The sequence below is a fragment of the Anser brachyrhynchus genome (assembly GCF_964034855.1).
Source record: "Anser brachyrhynchus genome assembly, chromosome: Z".
Lineage (NCBI taxonomy): Eukaryota > Metazoa > Chordata > Aves > Anseriformes > Anatidae > Anser > Anser brachyrhynchus.
The window spans coordinates 60,898,261-60,923,998 of record NC_137697.1 but is presented as its reverse complement, the minus strand read 5'-3'; the positions used below and the strand labels follow the sequence as shown (position 1 = coordinate 60,923,998).

General features: G+C 41.0%; 1 protein-coding gene across 4 annotated transcripts in view; it reads left to right on the top strand.

Annotated features, from left to right (window-relative positions):
* The first annotated feature begins 1,617 nt into the window (after positions 1–1,617).
* SNCAIP (synuclein alpha interacting protein) overlaps positions 1,618–25,738 on the top strand; it is a 91,839-nt gene continuing 67,718 nt past the window's right edge. For 2 of the 4 annotated variants that reach the window (XM_080573929.1, XM_080573926.1), the window contains exons 1-2: positions 1,618–1,775; positions 2,424–2,497. The gene's annotated coding sequence lies outside the window, so the exon portion shown is untranslated. Of the gene's footprint in view, positions 1,776–2,423; positions 2,498–10,995; positions 11,069–25,738 lie in introns of all 4 variants that reach the window. The other 2 variants (XM_080573927.1, XM_080573928.1) reach the window with 2 other exon arrangements.

Sequence of the window (25,738 nt, the reverse complement as noted above, 5' to 3'; positions counted from 1 at the left end):
GCTGAACAACCCCAACTCCCTCAGCCTGTCTCCATAGGAGAGGTGCTCCAGTCCTCTGACCATCCTTGTGGCCCTCCTCTGGACCCAGTCTAACAGGTCCATGTCCTTCTGGTGCTGGGGGCCCCCGAGCTGAACGCAGGGCTGCAGGTGGGGCCTCACAAGAGCAGAGTCACTGACATCACTGGATGTGATCAGTGATGGATGCTGTGATCATCACGGACTTCCACAGACCCGTGACGAAGGCCACAGGACTCAGCTTTTCAAGATGCTGCCATCCCACACAGATCCAGCCTTTCCTGCGTGCACCCAGCTGCATGCTGCACAGCTCTTACCCAAACACCAGCCTCCGCCTCACGGCGTAGGGAATACCGAGGCTCAGCAAACCGTGAAACGATCCTGCAGAAACGTGCTAGAAAAAACAACATGCAACACATTTCCAATCCATCTTACTCCTTTGGGAACAGAGTGACCGGTGGGGAGAAGTTTCCTTTTTTTTCTGCAGGCCTTGTGTCTGCAGGCATTGAACGGGCAGCCCCGAGGGTGTCCTTATGCCAAAACCAGCGATTTTAAGGTCTGTTGTCCTGACTTTCCCCCCCTCCTGGGTGGTTTTGGGGTGTTCTAGGGCTGCTCCGCATGATGCTGGTGCAATGCGCCACCGCCGGAGTCCTGCGCACCGCCAGGACCCCCCCCCCAAGGCACCGAGGGCACTGGGGCCGCAGTGGAGGTGGTACGAGGGGGGCAGGGGTTGGAGGGGACCGAAAAAAAAAAAAAATGGTGGGAGGGGAGGGAGGGAGATGGATTACAAAAAAAAAAGCTAAAGGAAAAAAGTTAAAGGAAAAAAAAGTGAAAAGAAAAAAGATAAAAAGAAAAAAGCTAAAAAAAACAGCTAAAAAGAGAAAAAGTAAGAAATAAAAAGAAAAAAGATAAAAAGGAAAAAGCTAAAAAAAACTAAAAAGCTAAAAGAAAAAAGGTAAAAAAAAGATGGAAAAAAAGCTAAAAAAAGCTAAAAGCTAAAAACAAAGCTAAAAAGCTAAATGAAACTAAGAAAGGTAAAGCAGCTGAAAATGTAAAAAGCTAAAAAAAAATGCTAAAAGAAGCTAAAGAAAATCTAAAGAAGCTAAAAAATGCCAAAAGAAGATTAAAAAAAAGCTAAAAGAAACTTAAAAAAAAGCTAAGAAAAAGCTAAAAGAAGCTAAAAACGCTAAAAAAAATTAAACAAAAGCCTAAAAAGCTTACAAAACGTAAAGACACCTAAAAAGGTGTTAAAAAAGGCCAAAAAAAGGACATAACAGTAACAACAATAAACACATAATTAAAACATAGACCCCCCCCAAGCCCCCCCCATTCCCGCAGCGCCTCTCGCTCGGGGCCGCGCCCCCCCCCGGGCGCCGGTCACGTGCGGGCGTCCCCGCGCCCCCTCCTCCCGCTCCCGCTCCCGCTCCCGCTCCCGCTCCCGCTCCCGCTCCCGCTCCCGCTCCCGCTCCCGCTCCCGCTCCCGCTCCCGCTCCCGCTCCCGCTCCCGCTCCCGCTCCCGCTCCCGCTCCCGCTCCCGCTCCCGCTCCCGCTCCCGCTCCCGCTCCCGCCCGCACCGTGACGCAGCCGCCACCGCCCCTGGAGCCGCGGGGAGGGGCGTGGCCACCGGCGGGGGGCGTGGGCAGCCCCGGAGGGGGCGTGGCCGGGTCCCCCCGCGCCGTGCGGGGCGGCGGCACCTGGGCCCGTCCGCGTCTCCATCACCCGGCGGCGGGCGTTGAGCGGCCGTGTAACGGCGCGGCGAGGTGAGGCCAGGCGGGACCGCGTTGTGGCGGCCGCAGCGGGCGTGGGGGCACCGGGGAGGGGACGGGGGTGGACGGGGGGCGAGCACCGCTCCCCGCGGCTCGGCTCGGTGCGGGACCGGGGCCGGGGCCGGGGCCGGGGCCGGGGCCGGGGCCGGGGCCGGGAGCTGCTGTCGCGGGGCGCCCGCGACGCGGGGGAAGGAGGCGGCGGCGGCCGGGCCCCGGCCCTGCAGACCCGCTCCCCGGCGGGCTCCGGCGTCGTTGTCACGGGCGCTACTCAAAAAGCCCCCCCCGTCCCCAGAAATCTCACCGGGAGAGCCGTGTACGCCGCGCTGCCTGCATGTGCTCCTGGCGGGCCGTGAGTAGCGGGACCGGCCGCCCGCTGCGCCGCCCTGCAGCCCGCAGCCCTCCGCGCCCAGCTCCTCGGCGCCCGGTGAGCGCGGAGAGCCGCCCGGCTTCCCGTGCTGCAGGCGTGTCTGGGGCTTCTCCACCTCAGCCGGACACCTGGTCCCGAGGGACACCTCAATAAGTGCCTTACAAAGACCTTCGGTGCAGATCAATCAGGGTTTGACCTGCCCGGTTGTCAAGAAGAAACTTGTCTCGCCACTCTAGTTACAGTTCCAAAATTAAATAGCGATTTTCCCTTTACAGATTCCTCCGGTTAATGTGTAGCATCCGTGCCTAGTGCGAAAAGGAATAGTTTTCAGCGCTCCTCGTAAGGCGTGGTATGTTTCTCATCTGCACATTCTCCGGTGTCAAAAACTGGCTTATGCGAACAGGCTGCTACGTTTCGCCCAGTCGCTGGTGATATCGTAAGCCAGCAGATCCGTGAGGTTGTTCGGGTCTTTGTGATTTCTGATCTATGCCATTGGCTCAGTGTGCAGCAAAAGGGGATGTGGCTTGTATCTTGCTGAGAGGGTGGGTAAAATAGGCATGTTTCAGAGGAAGGGGCCAGTGAACAGTTCTCTCCCAGTCTGAGAAGCCTCCAAGGGACCATCCTGTCAGACAGTGGGTAGCCCAGTGTGGGCTACTCAAAATACTGTGATTAGTATTTTGGCGTAGGGAGAAAGACAGTCTTTCAGGTAAGGAAGTCATGTAGAAGGTGATAAACTAGATAGAAGTGGCTCCTGTCCTTAGCAGCGTTTTTTCTCTGAGGACAGAAAATGATGTAAGTATGACTTGATTTCTTTGGGACCCAATTCTGAGGTTACAAGGAGCCGCATGTAAAAGGTAGACCAGTTGGACGAAGTGACTGAATGGTGTCTTTGGAGATGCAGAACCTCCCCTGGGTGCTGTGAAGAAGTGATGGGTAACTTCTCATTTTTTTCATGATTGGGGAACGAGAATTCCAAATATCTACATACTTTGTAATCATTTTTGGCAAGGCGTCAGCAGAACTTCAAGGAGCTATGAAGTCTCTCCCACTGCCCCTCTGCTTCCCAGCTGTCCAGCCTTACTGGGAGCTGAAACCTGTCCCCACACAAAACTCTGTAGTACAAGGTGGCTGCGGTATTTTGGGATCACTTCTTCCCAAGCATATCTGATGTGGGATACTGCCCGCGGTGGTACTGTTCACCATCTCACACAGGACATCCCTGTTCTGTCTACACTCACAGCAGCTCCATCCTGTGTGTACGTTTGCTTGATTAGAAGCAGGAAAGGGAAAGCATGACAGCCTTGTGCAGCTGCTTTAGTTTGTGTCCTCTGTAGCAGGGATGTTTGAGTAGCACTGTCTTGCTGCTGTGGTGAGATGCCAGCAAGTTGCAGGAGTGCAGAGGCAGAAGCAGCCCCGCATGGAACACACAACTGTGGTGGAGAACAGCACAGAAGATGTGTTGGGAATAGTGCAAGGGTGCTGGCACTCATAGTGGTGGCATCATTTGGTGTTGCGTATACTTGGAGCGGTGACACCAGTGTGGGCGTACTGCACCTCTCAGTGCAGAAGCGCAAAGACCAGTAGTTCCAGCAGCCCTTGGGGAATACAGCGTGTTATCTCCCCTCACTCTGTTTTTAGGTATTTCAGCTGACTAGAAGGGATGTGCAGCAGAGCTCTATTCCCATGGCTGGCTGTCTCTGATTACCTGCCTGAAGCTCCAGAAGACATCCGTGAATCACTAGCATGGTTACAGGAAGGAGGAGGGAAAGAGAGAGGAAAACCTACCATTTTGATTTCAGTTTTATTTACAGCTTGGTTTTAAATCCACATTAAATAAATAATTTTCGATTTATTTACCGAGAGAAAGTCTGTATCTTTTCTGGGTTACAGTTGAAACTGGCAGAATGGGAATCTTCTCCTCTTCCCTTACAAAGTCCTGTTAATTGCTGTTAAGTAAAAGAAAACTTCTATTTTGGGGGAGTTAAAGTTTTTTGTAAGAAGCCAGTTTGCCAATGCTTCACTGTGTTTTACTTAGAAAATAGAGATTTTATACAATTGATGTATATTTTCACTGTCAAGATGAAAAATATGGTAAGAAAGCATTGGGAATCAATAGATTTTGGAAGGGTGTGTAGCCATTCTTTTCACTCATCAGTATAGGCTCATAGCTAAACCAAGGGAAATAATCCTGAGATAATTGGCAAGAGGACTTGTAAGAAGGTTGTGTCCAGGCTTGCTCTTTTTCTGGCAGATATATCTGCTTCTCAAAGGAGGCAGAGAAGATAGGCTTACATGGGGCAGGTGCATAGTAACACAAGGGAATATCTCTTTCAGTGCAAATGTAGCTGTGCAATAGATTTGTGTGCTCAATGGAAGGAACTGGGGAACCATGAGAATAAAACACATACATCACATACCTTATTGATTTAAGGTCCCAAGGGAGTTTTTAACTGATGGGGAAAAAATAATTAATTAATTGTTCTAGTAGAAATATCACCTGCTGCTTACCTGTCTGAGGTGGAACTGTAAGCTCATCTTCTAAAGTTATAAGTGATTCTGAGGTGTGGAAATCTCTCAGTTATTAAAGAGAAGTACAAATTAGGTGTCATAGCTTGGCGGCTGGGACAGTCATTCATTAGGTATATTTCCTTGTATATTAAGGAGTATTTATGAAAGCTTATTTTGAATATGAACTTGGTGTATTTGCACTTCATATAGAATTATTGAGTAACACTTGAAAATGTATTTTTCTGGTTAAAATGCAGCATTAGCTTTGTAAGGTTTGCCCTAAGCATTTCCTTTCCAGTTCTGTTTCCTCCCCAGTTTTTGATTGCAGTTGAAATGCTGGCATTATTTTTCTTTGTTTATACCACAGAAAAAGGCATTGTCTCACTTATCTTTTAAACTCAATGAAATGTATTGCATGACCTCTCCTTGTGTATAAATCCCTCCCTCCCCATCTGTTCTATTGTTACTCTATCAATTTGGAACTTGTCCTTTAAAATGAAATTATAGTCAGGAACATAACACTTCCCTTCAACTCTACCATTTTAGCAATCTGTGTTTACATCTGTGCTGCATAGCTTTCTCGCATGTGCATGACAACACTATGCACATGATTATAATTTGGAGTTATACGGCCCTGTTGGTTATTCATCCATAAGATCTTTTGTGGGATCTGGCTGTAATGGCAGGCATTTTTCTTAAAAATGGGAAAAACCTTTAACTATCCAGACTAACAACATAAAACTGCTGGCATGTTTCAACATGCATGTACGTATCTCATGTTCTCTTTAGTAAAATACAAACGTAAATATTCTGCCTTTTGTATGCTGCACTGTCAGTTCCAGTTGTAGTCACAGTAGTAAATTTATAAGAAGACTAAGAATTGCTTTTGATTTGGCCCAAGATTTTGAATATTAAAGCTGTCATCATGATGAGAGATTTATGTGAATGTTTGTAAGTGCAATGTCCCAGATTTAATTAAAAAAAAAAAAAGAACAAAGCACAACTGGGAAATACAGTGCACTCAGAAGCAGAAGACTACTAGCAAGGTAAATAGGCTGCATGTCATACTCTTTGACCCACAATTCCATTGTGCTTAGGCTAGACATTTGATTATTTTTTTCCCCCATTTGTGCATTCAGATAGTCCTAAGATATATGTACTAATTGCATTGAATATTAGGAAATTGTCATTCTAGTAACTCACATGTTGAGCGCTGGATAGAGCACAATATTTGTGCTTGTTGCTAGGACATGGGCATAAATTTATCTTTAATTACAGAATGGTATCACTACGAAATGGAGTTATACTTACAAAATTAGTTATTTGCTTTTGATTAACCTAAACCAGGTTATAAATTAGAGGTGAAGGATTTTTATGGTGGATAAATACAAGCAAATGTGAATACATTTTGCAATCTTGAGCTTTGTCAATGTTTTTTAGCTTTATATCTGTAGAACTGTAGTTACCTGGACGCCCTGGCTAACATCATTGGTGTCTAAATTAATGGGCAGTCTTGTGGTAGATGTGAACAAAGAGGGGCAATGTACCCAAGAAACGAGCAATAGGTTAGACAAAGGAGGATTCAGCTGTTCACTGCACATTTGAATATGATACACTCTATAACATCTTGATGCAGTACTTCCTTACAGGAATTTGATAGCATAATTCTCAGAAGGCTGAGTTTGTTTTTCATTGCTCCATATACATGCTTGTGTTAATTATTTGTGTATGGCATCTTAGGGCACCCTTAGGAAAGGGAGAACCACCTCTTAAAGTCTAATTATGTTAACAGTAGTTTCTGTTTTGATTGAACAGGCCAGATCTTGGAGAAAAAAAAAATATATATATGCTGGTAAAGCAATTAGTCACAAGGTAAAATAGAATCAAATTTGTGATGCGCTGTTACAGAGCATGTGGTGCTGTTCCAAAAATTAAATGTTGAAATCTGTGCATGTAGTTCAATATGCTCCTGTTAGTGTTCATTTGTGTTAGTGTATCGTGTTGTATCTTTGGTGAATGGTAATGATGCTACTTTGGGCATTAAATTCACTCTTTAGTTCTAGGTTCAGGAAGGCCTTGTTTACAAACAGCTCAATACAACAATTCTTGAGAAGTGTTTTGGGAGCACCGTTATCTCAGAAATTAACATGAAATCATTACTTATTGATCAGCATTATGAATGTGCTGCAGGCATATGTGACACAAATTTAGCAGTTTGAAAAGCTTTAATAATGTGTTTCTGTCCATACCGCATGTGCCAACTTAAGGTGTCATCTCCAAGACTGAAGAGAGATAGGAATTAAACCCTCATCCACTTCCTCACAGTTGTTCATGAAGGTCACAGTTGAAGCACATGAGCAAATAACGCAATGGGAACTGTATTTCTGCTCTTTACTGTGGTGCTCCCATTGTGGAGGAGTTAACTCACTGCCTCTCTGTACTTCTTATTAAAGTTACCTCACAGAACAATCCTTAGATGCAATGGCTTGAGCAGTGCTGCCCAAGCGTCTGGAGTTTTAGTTGTGCCCATATGCTGCGGTGCCTGGGTCTGAACAGCGAAGTAGAGCGTGGCTGTGCATGTGCTCAGGGCTTCTGCAGACAGACAGCAGCACTGGATTCTTATCCGTGTGCCCAGAACTTTCTGCTTCTCACTACCTCACTTCTTCCCGTGGTAAATTAGCCCTGATGTAATCCCTGCTGCTGTGATTTGATTCCAACCAGAACTGCTATTATCTGAGACAAAACTAGCTTGTTTGTCTTTGCACTCCCCTCTTAAGGCAGCTAAGTATGCCTTAAGACTTAACACTTAAAAGTGTTCCTCCTTAACTTGTGTTCTGGCTGTGATTTAGCAAAATGGGCACAAAATCTCCCTGGAGTGTATCACTCAGTATACAGGTTACGAATGCGTGTAAATCCTTCTGGTCACTAGCTGGACAAACTGTCATGAGCCATCCTTGAGTGGCCTCCGTCTTCTTAGTGTTTGCAGCTCCCTGTATGACAAACCACCATTTGAGAGGATAACGTCCTGAATTTAAAGGACTTTATCAACTGCTGGGTTTCTGCATTGCAGTAAGTTCTGCCTCTGTTAACAGTGGTTATGGTTGAAGGCGTTATTGATGTCTTGATATTCTTCTGAAATAACTGGCCTTGAAAGAGCAGATAACTAAAGTGCCTCCTTGGATTAGGATTTAGGCATCTGGCATTAGTCCTTTATGAAGATGAGTGAGTGCCATTTACACATAATACAGTTGCCTCCAGCTGCCTGGAGAGTATAATCGTATCTCTGCATTACACACTAAAACTCGGTGAGTCACTGTACCTGAACATTCGGATTAATCTGTCCTGACTCTGCCAATCCCCACAAGAAAGGCCAACCAGCAACTTCTCGTGTTCTCCAGGAGTTCAAGGAAAGCAAGTTGTGTCGAGAGAGATCGTGCCCTGCTGATACAATTTAGTAAAATGGACACTCTCTCAAGCATGTGTTCCTCATCAGGTCCCATATGCTTTACACTGTGTTCCCAGGCCTTTGTTTTTGCAAATGCAGTTTTTAGATGAATGTATCTACAGTAGCACATTTTCTGGATGTGTCTACGCAGCAACTGAGTAGCGTGACTGCAGCTTCATGTGGACAAATCTGTACTACTTAGGAGCAGATGATGACAAAGCTGACAGTGACTACAAGAGTTCTCAAAAAAGGAAAAAAGCAAAACAAGCTGAAAAGGTCCAAGGTCCAAAAAAGGTCCTCCTCCACTGAGGAAGTTTAGATTGGAAACTAAGAGGAATTTCTTCAAGGAGAGGGTTGTCAAGCATTGCAAGGTACTGCCCAAGGGAGTGGTGGAGTCTCCATCCCTGGCAGTATTCGAGAGGCGTGTGGACACGGCACTAAGCGACATAGTTTAGTGGTGGGACTTGATAGGTCACACTGATGGTTGGACTTGATGGTCTTTTCCAAACTAGATGATTTTGTGATTCTACCTTTAATGTATAAATGATTTGAAGACATGCCAGCCTAGACGTAAGGGCGGGCTGTCCAGCCCTTCCAGACAGATCGTTAAGCCATGCTGATGGCTGCTTTCATCTGTCTTCACTGCTATTTTTAACTTTGCTGTCTAGATTAGCACTATCATGGATACTCCTACACATGTTGAAATCAATTCATGACTTCATGCCCACTACTGCTCTGCTATGTTGTCTGCGGATGCTTTGCATCTGCGTGTGTGTCCCTTAGTCTTTGCACTGATACTGTCTAATTTTCTTTTCCACTGATTTTAGTTGTTTATTTTGGAATTCCTTTGTAGGGAATTATAGGGAGGGCTCCAAAAGACAGGAGAGACTTCTGGCAATGTTCCACTACAAAATTCATGTTATAGTCCGTTTTCCAAGTTAGATTATTTAGCTCAGCCTTAACCTCCAGGTGCAGGCCACAAGTTTTTGCAAGAAGTAAAATCAATACAAGAGACCGGATTGACAGAGCAATGTCAGAAAGTTATCATTTTATAATATTCTACATGAAAACATTGAATTTAGAGCAGAGTTATATGAAAAAAAAATTGTGAAAAATACCAGTTACTACAGTAATGTGGCTACTTGTGAAGCTACATAACACACATTTGTTACCATATATAAAACACTGTATGTCTCTTTTGAAAGGACTTGCATATTCAACAGAAGGTGTTGTGTAAGTATCTTTTTTTTTTTTTTTTTAATATATATTTCAAGGAAGAGCCCTGCCTTGCTGAGATTTCCTTGGGAATTTTATTTTATTTTATTATGGGTGTAATAACGATTATTTCTTTACTTTGTCAGATTAATTATTAAGTTAATCCACAGCCTTCTCAATGAAATGTGCTTCCACTTAAGGTAGAGAGGGCAAAGTTTGACAGCAGCAAGCGTACTTCCACATTAGATTTTAGTAATTTTTATTCAGAAATATACTGTCCTTCTGACTTAAAAGCAAATAAACAAACAAACAGTGACAACAAAAAGCAACAGAAAACAACAAAAATGATCTGTATCTAGGGGTATAGTCTGAAACGATCTGCTGACTGTCAGTTTCTTTTTACTGTGTAATTTCCATATTATTTAACTAAGACCCTTAGAAAAGATGGGTTGGAAATTGAGGTTAGGACATAAAAAGATGTTTTCATGCAAATTTTTTCATGCCATGAAAATATTTCACATAAAAGTGAGTATTGTCAGACAAAGAGGAGTACAAAATAGACTCTAACAAGGCATATGTTTCTGTGACATGAGGCATGTTGTAAGGTGAAGTTGAGCGTTTCAGCCTGGTGGAATGTTGCACTTATCTGCCAAGAAAATATTTTGTCTCTGGATAAATGATTGTACTGAAATAAATACTCATCTTTCCTTAAGTGGACATACTTTCCTTAAGTATTTTCCTTAATACTTATCTTTTTCCATAAAAAATAAAAAAGTATTATGGTTGTACTTGATGCCCTCCAGAGGAAAATGCTTTGGTACATTGGATGGAGCACAAGATGTAAGCATGTACCTGCTAAGGCTGATTCTAGCACCAGGGGACCTTGAATGAGTTATCTTAAGCTTTTCATTTATCCTTCTGTCAAATGAGGAGAAACTGTATTTGGGAACCGGGGTAATAGAATTGTTAATGGCGGTATCATTTTGTAATATGGAAATCTAACATTACCTATTACTTTTCATTATGAAAAAGATTTAGCCCTTTCCTGAACAGCACCAGGACCTTCAAGGTTTGAAGGTGCTAGAGTTTGAGTACATCACCTATGGGGTGCTTAGTCTTCTTCATTCCCCTTACTCATCCTGCGTAATGCTACAGGAGCCCTCCTGCAGGACTGTGCTCTACACAAAAAGCTGGCTATATACTGGTAGAGAACTCGGTGTTTCATTGCAGGTGAAGCTCCTGAGGAAAAAAACAGCCATCACTGGAAATCATATAAATAGTTAGAAGATGTTGTGATGGTTACAAAATCAGGTGCTCTCAAATTAAATAAAAACATGAGAGAGGGTTTACTGTGCCAGTTTGTGCTGCCCTCACTCTCCCTCCTTTTGGCAGGTTGCATAGTGGTCAGGGATGTTTAACAGATATCTTGACTCATTTGACAGGGGATCTGGAAAGCGCATAGATAATGGGCAAGGAAACACTGTGGAATAAAGAGATGTCATTGTAATTAATACAGACAAGGCAACATTGACCAGTCCGTGTCCCTGCCTCTGTGGTGGCAGTCTTGTATGATGCTAAGCAAGAAACCCAATTTATTATGTGGCAGGTGGCCACAAAACCTTTATGCTGTCACACTCAGGTTGCCTAAATTAAGTCTCTTGGTTGTTTGCTATGTAAAGGAAATGAACTGCAGTGAGAGCTGTCTCCCATTTCTGTCAGTGATCAACACGGTCTGGAGATACAGATACACAGGTAATGTTATATGCCATTTCTGATCCTTTCCCTTCTAGTGCACTATTCTGTGGCTTCCTGTAAGTCCCCTTGTCTCTGTTTCCAGTTTCTAGTTGGGGTCAATAATGCTTTATTATTTTTTAATGGAGACTGTGGATGAATTAACAACTGCAGGTGGGATAATTGGACAGTACTGGTGTGCATACTTGAAAATGCTGTGAAGATGTAAATGATCTTCCATTCAGTTTAGGGCTTAGACAAACTAAAATAAACAAGACATGGCTAGGTAAATGCTGGAAGGGGGAAAGAAGAAATGAAAACAGCTTCCTGATTTTCTGAATAGCTTTGGTTGTGCCCTGTATGAGGCAGGTATCCCTCTGAAAAACACTAAAGTGTGATAATTCTGTTAGACTGTATCAAAGTCAATATGAGTAAAGGAATGTCCCAAATGCACACATTATATAATATGGTAGGTTTTTATGTAGTGACATTTATTAATTAAATTTCAATTTTTAAGCTATGTTAAATTTTTAAAGGATTTTAAGAATCCATAAAAGAAGACACTACTAAAATACAGCTTAAAATAATAGCAATACTCTACAGTTAGAATTTAGTTTTGTTATAGTTCTAATGTCTGTACCTCTGAGTGTTAATATTGTGTTGTATCTGCTGCCCATATGGTTTAAAACAAATAGTATTCATAGCCGTGTAGCAGTACTTTATCATAACACAGCACTGTATAATTGCAGAAGTGCAGTGGCAGTCTATTTCCAATTATTTTAATTAAAAAAGAGTCATGACACTTTAAGAAGTGTCTGATCTCAGGGGCACAAATATCTCTCAAGAATAATTTGGTTGTTCATCTCTGAATTTGCCAATTTCTATGAAACTACTGGTTAAACTTCTAATAATTTAATCTGCAACATCATAGGCTCTGTTTAGGGAGTAGAATGTGAAAAATTTTCACATTTTTTGTCGTTTGTCCATTTTAATTTTATCAAAATGAAGACATTTGCATAGATGTTAATGGTCAAGTTCCAGGGTTAATTGTCAGAAATGAATGTCTTTATTTGTGGTAAAATTGTTAAATGTTTTTAATAGTATGTTTTAAAAGTATGTGCCTGTAGTAATGTATGCATACAACCAAATTTGTGTAATTCATTCTGTAGTCTCAAATGAAAGTGGGGTGGTCTAAGTAACTAGAAAAGTGAGTTTTTGTGGAAAAGCTTTTAACTTCAGGGTTTGGTGTTTTTTTTTTTTTTTTTTTTTTGGATCTGGCCACAGTATACTTAGATACACAAATGATGGATACACTCCACATACTGTGACCATTGAATGGAATGTTACTTACATAGGAGTTTTCCCTTGAATTTATAATTAAAGCTTATATGAAGCAAAAAAAATGTCATGGAACTAAATTCAGGATATATATTTTGGCAGGCAAATATAAATGAGGCAAGCTCTAAATTACTGATTTTTAATACAACATTTGAATGTTATAAACTTAAGAGGGTACTATTTGGCATTAGTACTTTCCCAAGATATTTCTAAAAGTAATTGAACAGACCACTGTGGGACTACAGGGTGTTGAAATTCTAATGGATGATTATTGAATTGAGCTGAGGAATTTAAATGAGAAAATGAAGGGCATAGGGAAGTGTTTGAAAAAAAAAAAAAGGCCTTTTTCTGATCTTAAACATAATAATAATAGTAATGAAAAAAACATAACCTAAAGATGCTGTCAGTATTCAAAATATGTTGAGCAATGATATCTCACATTACTTGGTTTATTGAAACAACAGTTATAGATGAAATGTGTTCTTCAGTGAAAAAAGAAGCTTAGGAAGATTTATGGGGATGGTGTATTGATTCAATTAGTTCCATATTTTTCTGTGATCGGGGCCACTGTGGAAGGTAAGTTGAATAAGGGTGTTGCATGGCACTAAGGAGATAAACAAAAGTCAGGATGTGAATATCATGTCATGAAATGGCAGTGTCAGATACTGTGATTTATTGAACTGATTTTACTGACTGTAGAAATATCTTCTGTACAGTTGCTACTGCAGTGCTAGAGCCCCCAGTGCTGCTGCCATTGATTCAGTGGAAAAAGGAGAGACCTGAATTTCTGATTTTAAATGAGAGTGCAATGAGTCACATCTGCTCTATAAAGCCGTTGACACAGAATTCCCCACCTCCCCCCAGACCAACACATGGTTTGGAAAGACTGAGCTCTGCTATGGTTGATTTCATCCTAACATGAGCACTGGAGCCTACATTAGCCGTGGTACTTGAAATAAGCCCTTTGCTGCTCCATCTTATTTTGGGGCCAAGTATCTGATTCCTGGTGGATGCCATTGCTAGGGTGTATTATTTTTGGATTTTTGCACGAGAGCTAGGCTACCAAAAGAAGGCATCCTTTTTATTTCTGTAGCTCATGAACTTGCAACAGCTCTGCAGATGGTGGATATTCATTACCTTTGCCAAATACTTTAGAAGTTGTGAACGTTTTTACAGCACAGTACTTTTCAAATTGTACCTGGAGTACTATTTGACTATTGTTAAAACAAAATGTCATGCATATTTCTATGTATCCCTTTCTTCTGGAGTTGATGGGAATGATATGTCACCATTAATTTTCTCAGTGTTTGGTTCAATTTTCCTGAAAATTCATGCTTCTGAAGTTTTGCTCAAGGAAATACCACCATGCTCACACATGCTTTCTCATGTTGTATTTTTTTACTTTGGTAAAGTTTTATGTTGTTGTGAAATGGTATAAGGTGATACATGGGCTATGCACTTTCAGCAGCCTTTGAGGGTGTAGTGGTTGAATTTTCATTTTCCTGTGTGTTTTCCATAGAAAGAAGTCACGTTTGTTGTCTTGACTAAAGGTCTATGGTGCATTATGGGACTTGAATTGGAATGTGTAAGAGGAGCAAAGCAAGACTGTGTTGGCATTCAGATAGTTAACTCCCTCTTATTTGACAGTGTTACTAAATAGCTGCACAAAGCTCTGCCGTTTCTTTGCTTACATTAGGAGAGTACCAATGGCATCAAACAACCCAGGAGTTCTGTCAGCTGATACCCCAGTTGCCATTTAGTAGTTCGCTTCCTGAATTAAGGAAAAGAAATAAGCATTATCTTTAATGTGGAGTATGCTGTATTTCAGTCACTAGTATTCTTTGAAATGATGAAGTGAACTGCAAATAATCTTGACCTGAAATAGAACAACATTTTATGTCTCTGTTCCAGTGTTCCAAGCAACCATGACTTGATTCATATAGGTCTTTGGTTCAGTCTCAAATCTATGTTTAATGGAGGATTTACAGAAATGTTGAACAGCACTAGTACTTGTACATGATTGATGCAGTGTTCTATATATATTTTACAGTTCTGTATTATAAATTATTTGGTGTTTTAGTATTAAAAACAGATGACAACCTATAGCTTTAGTATTATGTATGCATAGAAGATGGATAAATACCCATACATACTCTTTGTATTTGATTGTTGAACCCCTATACTATATTAAAATGTATTATTCATTTCTGCCAACAGCCATGAGTCAGTGGAAAATAATGAGCGCAATCATTTGAAAAATGCGCATTCACAATTTGCTTGTATTCATCTCAAAGTTCAGACTGCAGATGTGTAACCATTCATTTTACTGTTCTCAGTGATGCATGTAAGCCTCTAGAGTATTCACATTTATGAACTTCCTGCATTGTCATTGATATTTAAAGTAGAGCAGATAGGTAACATGAAATAAAATTTATTTGTGCCATAGAATTTACTGATATAAGAGGTTGTTAGTTCAGCAGCTATATTTTCACTTGTAAAGTAATAAATTAAATTTTTAGTGGGCTTTTTGTAGTAATCGCAAATGTGTTGGCTCCCCCCCCTCCCCAAAGGAGTCATGCTTTGGAGGAGAAAGTGGCTTCTTTTTTTTTTTTCCCCCAAAATTGTGCAGGAATTGAAGAAAAAAAAAAACAGATGGAATATCTTTTAAGCTTACTTTGTTAAGCTTTTTTTTTTTTCTTCAAATTTCACATTTCTAAAATGACAGAAGAATTGAATTGTTAATTCCTGCTATTTCTGCTCAATCAAAATTTTTCAGGGAAAGCTTCATTGTATGCAATCATCCAATCTGTATGCGAATATGTGATTTTAACCTGGGTTTATTGTTAGCATTAAATTACTGATATTCAGAACAAACATATTTGAAGACTACTTTGGGTAGTTCTGCTTACAAAAATATTTTTAAAGCAGAGAGGATATACAATGAACTAGTTACTAGTTGCCCAATTAAAATGTGAGATTTTGTATATTCAGTGCTCCTAAATGTATCAGTGGCAGATTTCTCACCCTTATGCGTGTTCTGCTTTATTACTGATTGGTCCAGATTTTGCTTCTGGTCTAAATTATTCATAGCTTGTCAGGAAATGTATTTTTTTCCTTTGGTTCAGTTGTTTTTGTTTAGTTTTGCTCCATTCATTGACCTTACTGTTTTTATTCACCACTTCAATAAGAAAAGAAAAAGCCGTTCTGTAGGCCTCCTTAACAGAACTGCTTTTTTACATGTTATTGAAGTCTTGCAATTTCAGAGGTTGTTTTGCTTGTAGGGATAGTGCAGTGTGATTAATCATAAATTTAATCTTATGAGAACCTGCAAAAGAAAATATTGCAGTATCAACCCGTTGCTGTAATTTTGGCTCTTTAAGCAAGAGGTCAGGATCTAGGAAAAAAATAAATCCTTCTTTTATAATTTTAAAAACATGTTGAGATTGATGGCTGTGATGAGGAAGAATGTGAAATAATGTTTTAACTACAGGTATCATGTAATACAATGTTCCCTAAGTGTATTTTAGATTTCCAACTGCAACATGAAAAATGCAAGTTTCACTAGGACCAACAGACTCAAAAATTCTTTTGCCCTATATGGAGAGGTTTAAAACAAACAGTATGCTTGAAAAATTGTAGTACTTGCAAAATCTTTTAAAAATATTTGCAGATCACAAATTTTCCAAGACATGAGCCTCCTGGATGGCAGCATAATAAATTATTGGCTTTGAGGGAAATTACTTCCATAAAATTGAGAAAGTGAAAAACAAATTGCCAGTACTGTATTTACATCACCATAATTCTGCAGAGAGAAGGAAGTTATTCTCTTTCTTGCTTTGAAGTCTAAATTTAGTTTATATTAAGAAAGCAATAGTCATCTTTTTTATTGCATCCATCATTCTTGCCTTGTGGAATACTCTTAGGTGCCTTGTCCTGGCTGGGAGAGGTGGCGAAGCTGAACTGTCAGCCAATGCCAGAGCTGCTGTGTCCTTCACTGGTTGAAGCATGAGGATAATCAGCATCTGCTCTTTTCTATACTCAGAGGGAGCTTTTCAAAGTTCTGAACTGGAAAGTGGACATATATCACTACTTCTAGGGTCTCAGTTACCTTCTCCTGAGTTCAACTTTTGAGACTGGTTGATTTGGCATTTCTGTTTTGCAGGCTGGTAGGCGAATCTCGGTTATATTAGCGGCAAATCCTTACTGGTTGTTCACTGTAGATCTGAATTCTAGGCTCTCTAGTACATCAGATAGTGCATGATATTAAGTAAAATGCTTATCATGTGCACTCTTGGTTTCCATATATACATAAGTACACAACAGTGTGTTTTCTGTCCTAGTGGGCCTGCCAGCTGATTCTGAAAGAGCACATGGATCTTATTTAGATTCAGTTTCCTCATCGTGGAAATAACTGCTTAAAAGGTTCTGCTACATTTTTAGAGAATTTGCACAAGCTTTAACTAACTTGCAGTCAAATAGGACGTTCAGTCATCTTGCAGGAAAAAATGTGGTTTAGTAAGTGTTTTTGGTGATGGTCTCTGTCACCATTTGAATGGTGACAGGGGATGTTACTATCTTTAGCAGTTACAGTTTTACAGAAGTGGCCTCTTATTGAAACTGTTCCACAAGTCATAAGCTTAGTAATTTCTTTGTGTGAATCTCCAGCATGCCCTATGGTTCTACATGTGTGCAAAGGTCAGTTTCTCATCTGCACTTGCAATTGTGTTGGATCTTTGAGTGTTTGAACAGCTGAAGAGGGTGAAATTCTTCATAAATGGTCAGAACGTTGAGAACTTGGCTGTTAGAGATGAACTCTATTTTGGGACCAGAATTTCTGTAGTGTGTGGAGGATGACTTCCTGACACGGGTGGTGAGTGAGCTAACTAGGGAAATTCTCCCACCTGACCTGTTATTGGCAATTAGTGAAGGACTTTTGGGTGTTGTGATAGCTGGAGGTTGTCTCGGGCATGGCAATCCTGAAATGATAGAGTTTTCACTCTTTGGTGAAGTAAGGAAGGTGGTTAGCAGAACTACTACCTCAGATTTCTGGAGGGCAGACTTTGGCCTATTTACAGACCTGGTTAACAGAGTCCATTTGTGAGGTGATTCAGGAGTTCAGGAGGGCCAGACCTTCTTCAGCAACAAAGCCTTAATGGTAAAGGAGTAGGCTATCACAGTGCACTGAAAGTCAAGCTGGCAGGGGAGTAGACCAGCCTGGATGAACAGAGAGCTTCTTGAGGAGCTCATGAAGAAAAAGAGTTTATGAACTGTAGAAAAAGGGGCAGGTAACTCAGGAGGACGATAGAGTTGTTGAGAAGTTGTGTGGGGAGAAAACGAGAAGGGCCAAAGCCCACCTAGAACTCAGTTTGGCTAGTGCAATAAAAGACAACAAAAAATGCATTTATAAATACATCAACAGCAAAGGAGAGATTAAGGTGAATGTCCATCCTTTATTGGATGTGAGCGGAAACAGTGATGGAAGGTGAGAAGGCTGAGGTCCTTAATGACTTTTTTGCCCCTGTCTTTATTAGTAAGGCCAGTTGTTCTCAGGGTACCCAGCCCCCAGAGTTGAAAGACAGTGACAGGGAGTGAGATGAAACTCCTATAATCTAGTGTGAAAATGTAAGTGACCTATTGCATCATTTGAATGTTCATATGTCTGTGGATCTGGATGGGATTCATCCAAGGGTGCTGAAGGAGCTGGCAGAAGTGCTCACCACTTCCAGTAATTTACCAGCTATCCCATTGACTGGAGGTTAGCTAATGTGACACCAGTCTACAAGAAGGGCAGGAAGGAGGATTCAGGAAATGGTGGGCCTGGCAGTCTGACCTTGGTAGCGGGGAAGGTTATGGAGTAGATCATCTTGGATGTCATCATCCAGCATGCATGGGACAACTGAGCGATCAGATGCAGCCAGCATGGGTTTATGGAAGGCAGGTCCTGCTTGACTAACCTGATCTCACAGAATGGCTGAGGTTGGAAGGGACCTCTGAAGATCTTCTTCTGTGACAAGATGACCCACTTAGTAGATAAGGGAAAGCTAGTGGATGTTGTTTACTTGTACTTTAGCAAAACATTTGATACTATTTCCCACAGTATTCTCCTGGAGAACCTTGCTGCTCATGGCTTGGACGGGTGCACAGTTTGCTGGGTGAAGAACTGTCTGGATAGCTGGACTCAAAGGGTGCTAGTGAAGGGAGTTCAATCCACTTGGCGGCCGGTCACCAATGGCACCCCCTAGGGCTCAGTCTTGGGGCCAGCTTTGTTTAACATTTTAATCAGTGGTCTGGATGAGGGCATCAAGGGTATTCACAGTAAGGTTGTGGATGATAAGAACTGCAGGAGTGTCAATTTGCTTAAACTTAGGAAGGTTCTGCAGAAGGATCTGGCTAGGCAAGAGTCCAATCACATATTCAACAAGGTTAAGTGTTGAGTCCTGCACTTGGTTCATAACAACCCCAAGCAGTGGTATAGGCTTGGGGAAGAGTGGTTGGAAAATTGCCCAGGAGAAAAGGACCTTGGAGTGCTGGTCGATGACAGACAGCTGAACGTGAGCCAGCAGTGAGCCCAGGTGGCCAAGAAGGCCAAGAGCATCCTGCCCTGCATCAGAAATAGTGTGGTCAGCAGGAACAGGGAGGTGATTGTTGCTCTGTGCTCGGCACTGGTGAGACTTCACGTGGAGTACTGTGTTCAGTTTTGGACCCCTCACTACAAGAAGGACATTGAGTTGTTCAAGCATATACAGAGAAAGACAATGAAGCTGGTGAAGGGACAAGACAACAAGAGTTAAGAGGAGTGGCTGAGGGAACTGGGGTTGTTTAGTCTGGAGAAGAGGAGGCTGAGGGAAGACAACATCACTCTCTACAACTATCTGAAAGGAGGCTGCAGCCAGGGGGGTTTTGGTTTCTTCTGTCAGGTCGTAAGTGATAGAAGATGAGGAAACATCCTCAAGTTTCACCAGGGGAGGTTTAGGCTGAATATCATGAAGAATTTCTTCACAGAAAGAGCAGTTAGGCTTCCCAGGGAAGTGGTAGAGTTGCGATCCCTGGAGGTATTAAGAGACATATGGACATGGTGCTTAACAACATGGTTTAGTGGTGGGTTGATAGTGTTAGGTGGATGGTTGGACTGGATGATCTTAAGGGTCTTTACCAACATAAATTATTCTATGATTTAGGGTTCACTTGCTTCTGTTATTCTACCTTCTACAAATTCAGTATCATTTTAAGGCAGTAAAGGTACAAAATGTAAACATCTGCATAACTGCATACTCAGCCCAGAATCTGTACTGTAGTTCACATGCAATATTATAATGCTGTGGCCGTTCACCAAAAAAAAAAGAAAAAAAAAAGATGGTTGTAACATAAAGGACTTTCATATTTTACGTGAGTTTGAATCACTGACAAGAAGAGTCTGACAGCTGCAGGCAATGTCTTTTATTTATTTATTTATTTATTTTATTTGCCCAGCAGGGGTTCTTCTGCAATTTTAAAGGCATCATCTTTCATCTCCTAAAAGTACTTGTAAGAGTTACAATTGACTTCTGAGTAACAAGAGTATCCTTCTTGGAAGACAGATTTTCTAGACAGCAAGCAACCTAAGATCATATTCATCAGTGGCAGTTAAATGCTGAATTGACATTGTGATGCAGAGTTCTCTTTCAGACTATACAGCTATGATAAAAAAACAATGAATCATCTGTGTAATTGAAACACCGTATGAATATTCTAGCCACATAAGATTCCCAAACTCTACAGTACTCCACAATGCAAATTATGGGATTGGCAACACTTCCATTTGTGTAGTAGGGTGTATGAAACAGGAAATCCATGTTTCTCCCTGCTTTCCAGATATAATGGTAATATACCTTTACCTTGTAACAAGTGAATGGAAGAAATTGGAGCTGGTGTAAAATGAATAATCTCTTAAAACAGTTGCAACTGGCACTGATTTGTTCTGAACGGTATTAAAGCTGTCTTTCCTGGAACTGGGACAGATCCTATCTGGAGCATTGTTGCTTGTTTCAGTGTATGTATATGTGGGAAAAAGATGTAGTAAAAGAAATTTTTCTTTTCTGGAAAACTGGAATAACTGTCTTACAACATTGCCTAGCCAACTGTATGTATTTCCAGTGAAGTGACTACACTTGCAGATTGGTCACATGCCAAGGCTGATGATGTGCTTTATAGATGCAGAAAGTTATGTTAATAAAACTAGAAATTATAGTGCTACTATCCACAAGCACAGACTTTCCTATGACAATATTGTTTACCTAAAAACTAAATATTATAACATTAGTGCTTTTTTTTTGCAAATCACTTGCCCAGATTTTTAACCAAATCTAACCAATCGGTGTTTCTGCTTACTTGTCAGTTGCGGATAACTACATATTTGCTTATGAAGCTAATCTGCTGTCTGCCAAACATTCTGAGTTAGATTTTTTTTCCCCTCAGTAAATAGATGTATTCCCAGTTTCTTGTCTTATTCTTTTACACCCTCGTAGAACTAGAATTAGAAATGTTGCTTGCTCTAATTTTTGGTGAAAAAACAAAGATTGTAGTATTTGGACATACATAGAATCATAGAACCATTAAGGTTGGAAAAGACCTTCAAGATCATCTGGTCCAACCATCACCCTACCACCAATGTCAACCACAAAGCCATGTCCCTAAGCACCACGTCCAACCTTTCCTTGAACACCCCCGGGGACGGTGACTCTACCACCTCCCTGGGCAACCCGTTCCAATGCCTGACTACTCTTTCTGAGAAGAAATGTCTCCTACTTTCCAACCTAAACCTACCCTGGCACAACTTGAGGCCATTCCTTCTAGTCCTATCACTAGTTCCCTGTGAGAAGAGGCCAACCCCCAGCTCCCCACACCTTCCTTTCAGGTAGCTGTAGAGAGCAGTAAGGTCTCCCCTGAGCCTTCCCTTCAGACTAAACAACCCCAGGTCCCTCAGCTGCTCCTCACAGGACTCGTGTCCAGGCCCTTCTGTAGCCCTTCTCTGGACATGCTTTCAATAATCACTGTTAACAGATTATACTAAACATAATAGTTGTTTTGGTAGGCCCAATGGTCATTACCACAGATGAGTTCGAGTCCAGTATGGATTATCTCAGTGGAGGTGGAGGAGCTGGGGGAACAGGAAATGGTAGTTCAATAGTGATAGCTAAATCCTACTCTTTATATGATAAGCAACTCAGGCACATAGTTCCTGTATCACAGAATCACAGAATCGAGGGGGTTGGAAGGGACCTCGAAAGATCATTGGGTCCAACCCCTCTGCCAAAGCAGGTTCCTTAGAGCAGGATCTTACACTACAGTCTCTTTCAGAGGTCCTCCTAAGTGATATGGTTGTGTAATTTGACTTGTGAAGGCTGGTGGCTAGGAGTCAGAACTGGAAATTTGTTAACAGCAATCAGAGATTAGAGCCGTCTTTTTAGCTTCCTTTCTTGTTGCATTAAACAGAAATGTAGTTGGTGTGGAGCAAAAGTGAAAGCTACCAGTGAGTAAAAAACTTAGTTACAAATCAGTACTGATTGTTTTCCCAATCTGTTTTATCACTAGGCCGTGTCTGCTGATTTTTATTAAACTCCCTAGTTCTCACTGTCTGTCTCACTACATAGTTTGATAGCTTTATGAATGATTTACACCTTTTTCAGTTAAGTTTGAATAGAGTATATAAAAAGAAAGTAAAACGTGTTTCAACAGTTTTGAAAGGATCATCCTTTTTAATATTTTTAGGTTTTTTTTCTTCATTACCTTTGAAAGTCTGACATCATTGCCCCAATTTTTGATCCATTTGAGGATGACTTTTGAGTCATTCAGCTTCTTCATATGCTTCAGTAAGAGAAACTTGACTGTTTTTCTCAGCTGCAATTGTTTCCTTATCTAGCACCAGTTTTTCCTACTGTTGTCACCCATATCCATGTATGCTGGTGATTTTTCCAGACAACAAGGCTGCTTTTTGGCTCCTTCATTTCCTTTCCATGTGTCCTTAATTAACAGTGACACCCACTGAAGTAGTTGGAGTCCTTTAGGCAGAGCACTTAAAATCATGAGCTTTAAGAGAGTCACATGTAATGGAGCAGGGGAGTCTGCATATTAGTTTGGAGAGTAAAATCCTGTATGGAAAGTAACAAAAGTGCAAATGAAAAGTTTTTCTGTTTGTTTAAGTAATTTATAGTGTGGAGTCAAACCCAAGAGATAGATTTAAAATTTAGCAGTAGAACGTCTGTGGTCTAGTTTCCAACTGTAGTAGCAAGTCATTGTGGCCAACTGACATCCAAAAAGTTAAAAATACTGCTGCAATATTTTTGCCTGTGGTAAAGGAAAGCACCGCGGTTTAAAAACTAATCTTACCATCTGTGGTATTTCAACATGGAGGGCATAGGTTACAAATTTCTGTACATTCATTAAATGTCGTTTTTTTTTTTTTTTTTTCCCCTGCATTTTCTGCAGTTATTTCCATCAACATAGAGTAAGTGTAAGTAAGAGTAAAATACTGGTAAATCAGAATGTAGGAGTTCTAAATCCATGTACAAATGTAGTAAGTTACTCAAGACAGAAGTGCTCACCCTCCAGCTACCTGTATTATCTGTATAGTCTTTCAAACACATGATTGAAACATGCACAAATTGAAATGGTCAACGTTGCTCCAGTGAGTGGAAAATAACAAGATATGCTTGTTTATCTGTCTGATGAACAATTCTGAAAAAATGACAGTTGAGAGAGGAGTTGATATATTCTTTCAGACAGTGTATACACAGTAGTCCTAGCAGAGTTCTGACTGATAGTGGTTCTAGTTTTGGGTGAAAATAGGTAATTACAGTAGATGATAGTGGATGCCAATGATGATAGTGACAGAGCTCTTCAGGAAGACTAATTACTAGGTGTGTAATTTGAGATATGAAAGGAACGCATTGAGAATAAAAAAAATCAATATATTTTCTGCATATTAATTTTTCTCCAGTTGCATTCAGAATGTTTCCATGTCCTGTGTGATTGTTGTTTTCTTTCTTTAACTGAATTGTTTTGTTTGATGTGAGAGGATGAAAACTCAGAAAAGAAGTAGCAAAGAGAAGAACAGCTGAGAGAATCATGCTGTCCATTTTAGATTATAAAGAGTGATCTGCATTGTTCAGATGGTGACTTTTTAAAAATCTTCATTGATGTTATCATTTCCCATCCAGAAATTTGTGAATTTTATATGTCCCTAATGGCTTATAGATATTTAGCTGAATGACAATTAGTAAGGGAACTGATCTGTGTGTGTTCTTTTTGATGTATAGGTCAATAGTAATAATAAAAAAAAAAAAGTACGATTAATTTCAAAACCTCTTCCTTCCAACCACATAAAAAATGACGTCTCTATTGATTTCTCTGATAATTGTCGTGGAAAAATGGTAGGAGTTTAACGATATGAATGTATTGAAATGCATTTGTCAATAGACTACGTATTGGATATACTACATTAGAAATAGGGGGTCTGGATGTGAACTTTAGTGGCCTCTTTCAAGGCTTATAGAAATGCAGAAATCATGTAAAAAGGAGAAAAAAATATTGCAGTATACCTGTAGGAAAAGGCAGACATTTCAGAGGAAATGCAAGAGCAAGGTCCTCTGTATTAATCTAGCAAGTTCCTTAAAAGGACACAAAACATAGTCTGTTATACATATGTTCTAGATTTTATAGAAGAGACTTTGTGAGAAATATTTTCAGAGCCTGCTGGGATATAGTTGAGATTATGGCAATTTCCCATAAGAACATGTGTTTACCAGCTCCAGCTTCCTTTTGAAACACTATAAAGAATTGCTTTCATGACTTTTTCTTTTTTTTTTTTTTGGGGGGGGGGGGTGGGGGGGATAGAGGGATGGGGGGGATAGGGGGTAGGGTGGAGTGGTGGTGGTTTTGTTTCTTTTTGAACAGGCAGAACAAACAGGATATCTTGGTCATAATGAGCAGCATAATGTAATGATAAGTGCATCCTAATTGCATCTTGTTTATATAATGATTATGCCCACAATTATTTCAATGGGTATTCCTGTTTCTACACACCCTAAGAAGTTTTTAAGCACTATTGTCTCTTTTTTGTTCTTTTTTTTTTTTTTTTCAGTTGGAGACTTGAGAAGTCCATCTATGAGAAGGACACTAAAATTAGAAGTATTGAAACCATGCCAATGTGTAAAAATGTATATGGAATGAAAAATTGTTTATCTCTGCCTTGGTTTTAGTTGTCAGTGTTGGATATCCTACATTACTAGCATTATGATATCCAGTAAGCATCTGAAATCGTAGAATCATTCATGTTGGAAAAGACCTCTAAGATCATTTAGTCCAACCATTAACCCAGTACTAAAGTCTACCACTAAATCATGCTCCTAAGTTCTACATCTACATGCTCCTTGAAGACATCCAGGGTTGGTGACTCAACCATTTTGCTGGGCAGCTTGTTCCAATGCACACAACTGTTTCAGTAAAGAATTTTCTCCTAATATCCAATCTAAACCTCCCCTGGCACAAACTGAAGTCATTTCCCTTAGTCTTACCACTTGGTGGTTGGGAGAAGAGCCTGATCCCTACCCTGCTATAGCCTCCTTTGTAGTTGTTGTAGAGCACAATAAGATCTCCCCTGAGCCTCCTTTTGTCCACACTAAACACCCCCAGTTCCCTCAGCCACTCCTCATCAGATTTGTTCTGTAGACCCTTCACCAGCTTTGTTGCTCATTTTCGGACATGCTCCAGCACCCTGATGTCCTTGTATCCCAAAACTGAACAGAGTGTTAAAGGTGCATCCTCACTAGAGCTCAGTACAGAGGGACAATCACTTCGTAAGTTCTGCTGGCCACACTATTCCTGATACAAGCCAGGATGCTGTTGGCCTTCTAGCCACCTGAGCACACTGCTGGCACATGTTCAGCTGGCTATTGACCATACCCTCAGGTTCCTTTCTGCCAGGTCCATTTCTAGCTACCCTTTCCCCAGCCAGTAGCGTTGCCTGGGGTTGTTGTGCCCCAAGTGCAGGACCTGGCTCTTGGCCTTGTTGAACCTCATACAGTTGGCGTTGACCCATTGGTCCAGCCTATCCAGGACCCTCTGTAGAGTTTTTCTACCTTCAAGTAGATCAACACTTGCTCCTAACTTAATGCCATCTGCAAACTTACTGAGAGTGCACTTGATCCCCTCCGCCAGATCACTGATGAAGATATTGAAGAGAACTGGCCCCAGTACTGAGGTCTGGGAGACACCACTAGTGACTGGCTTCCAACTGGATTTAACTCCATTCACAACAACTCGTTGGACCTGACCACACAGCCAATTTTTAACCCAATGAAGCCTACACCCATCCAA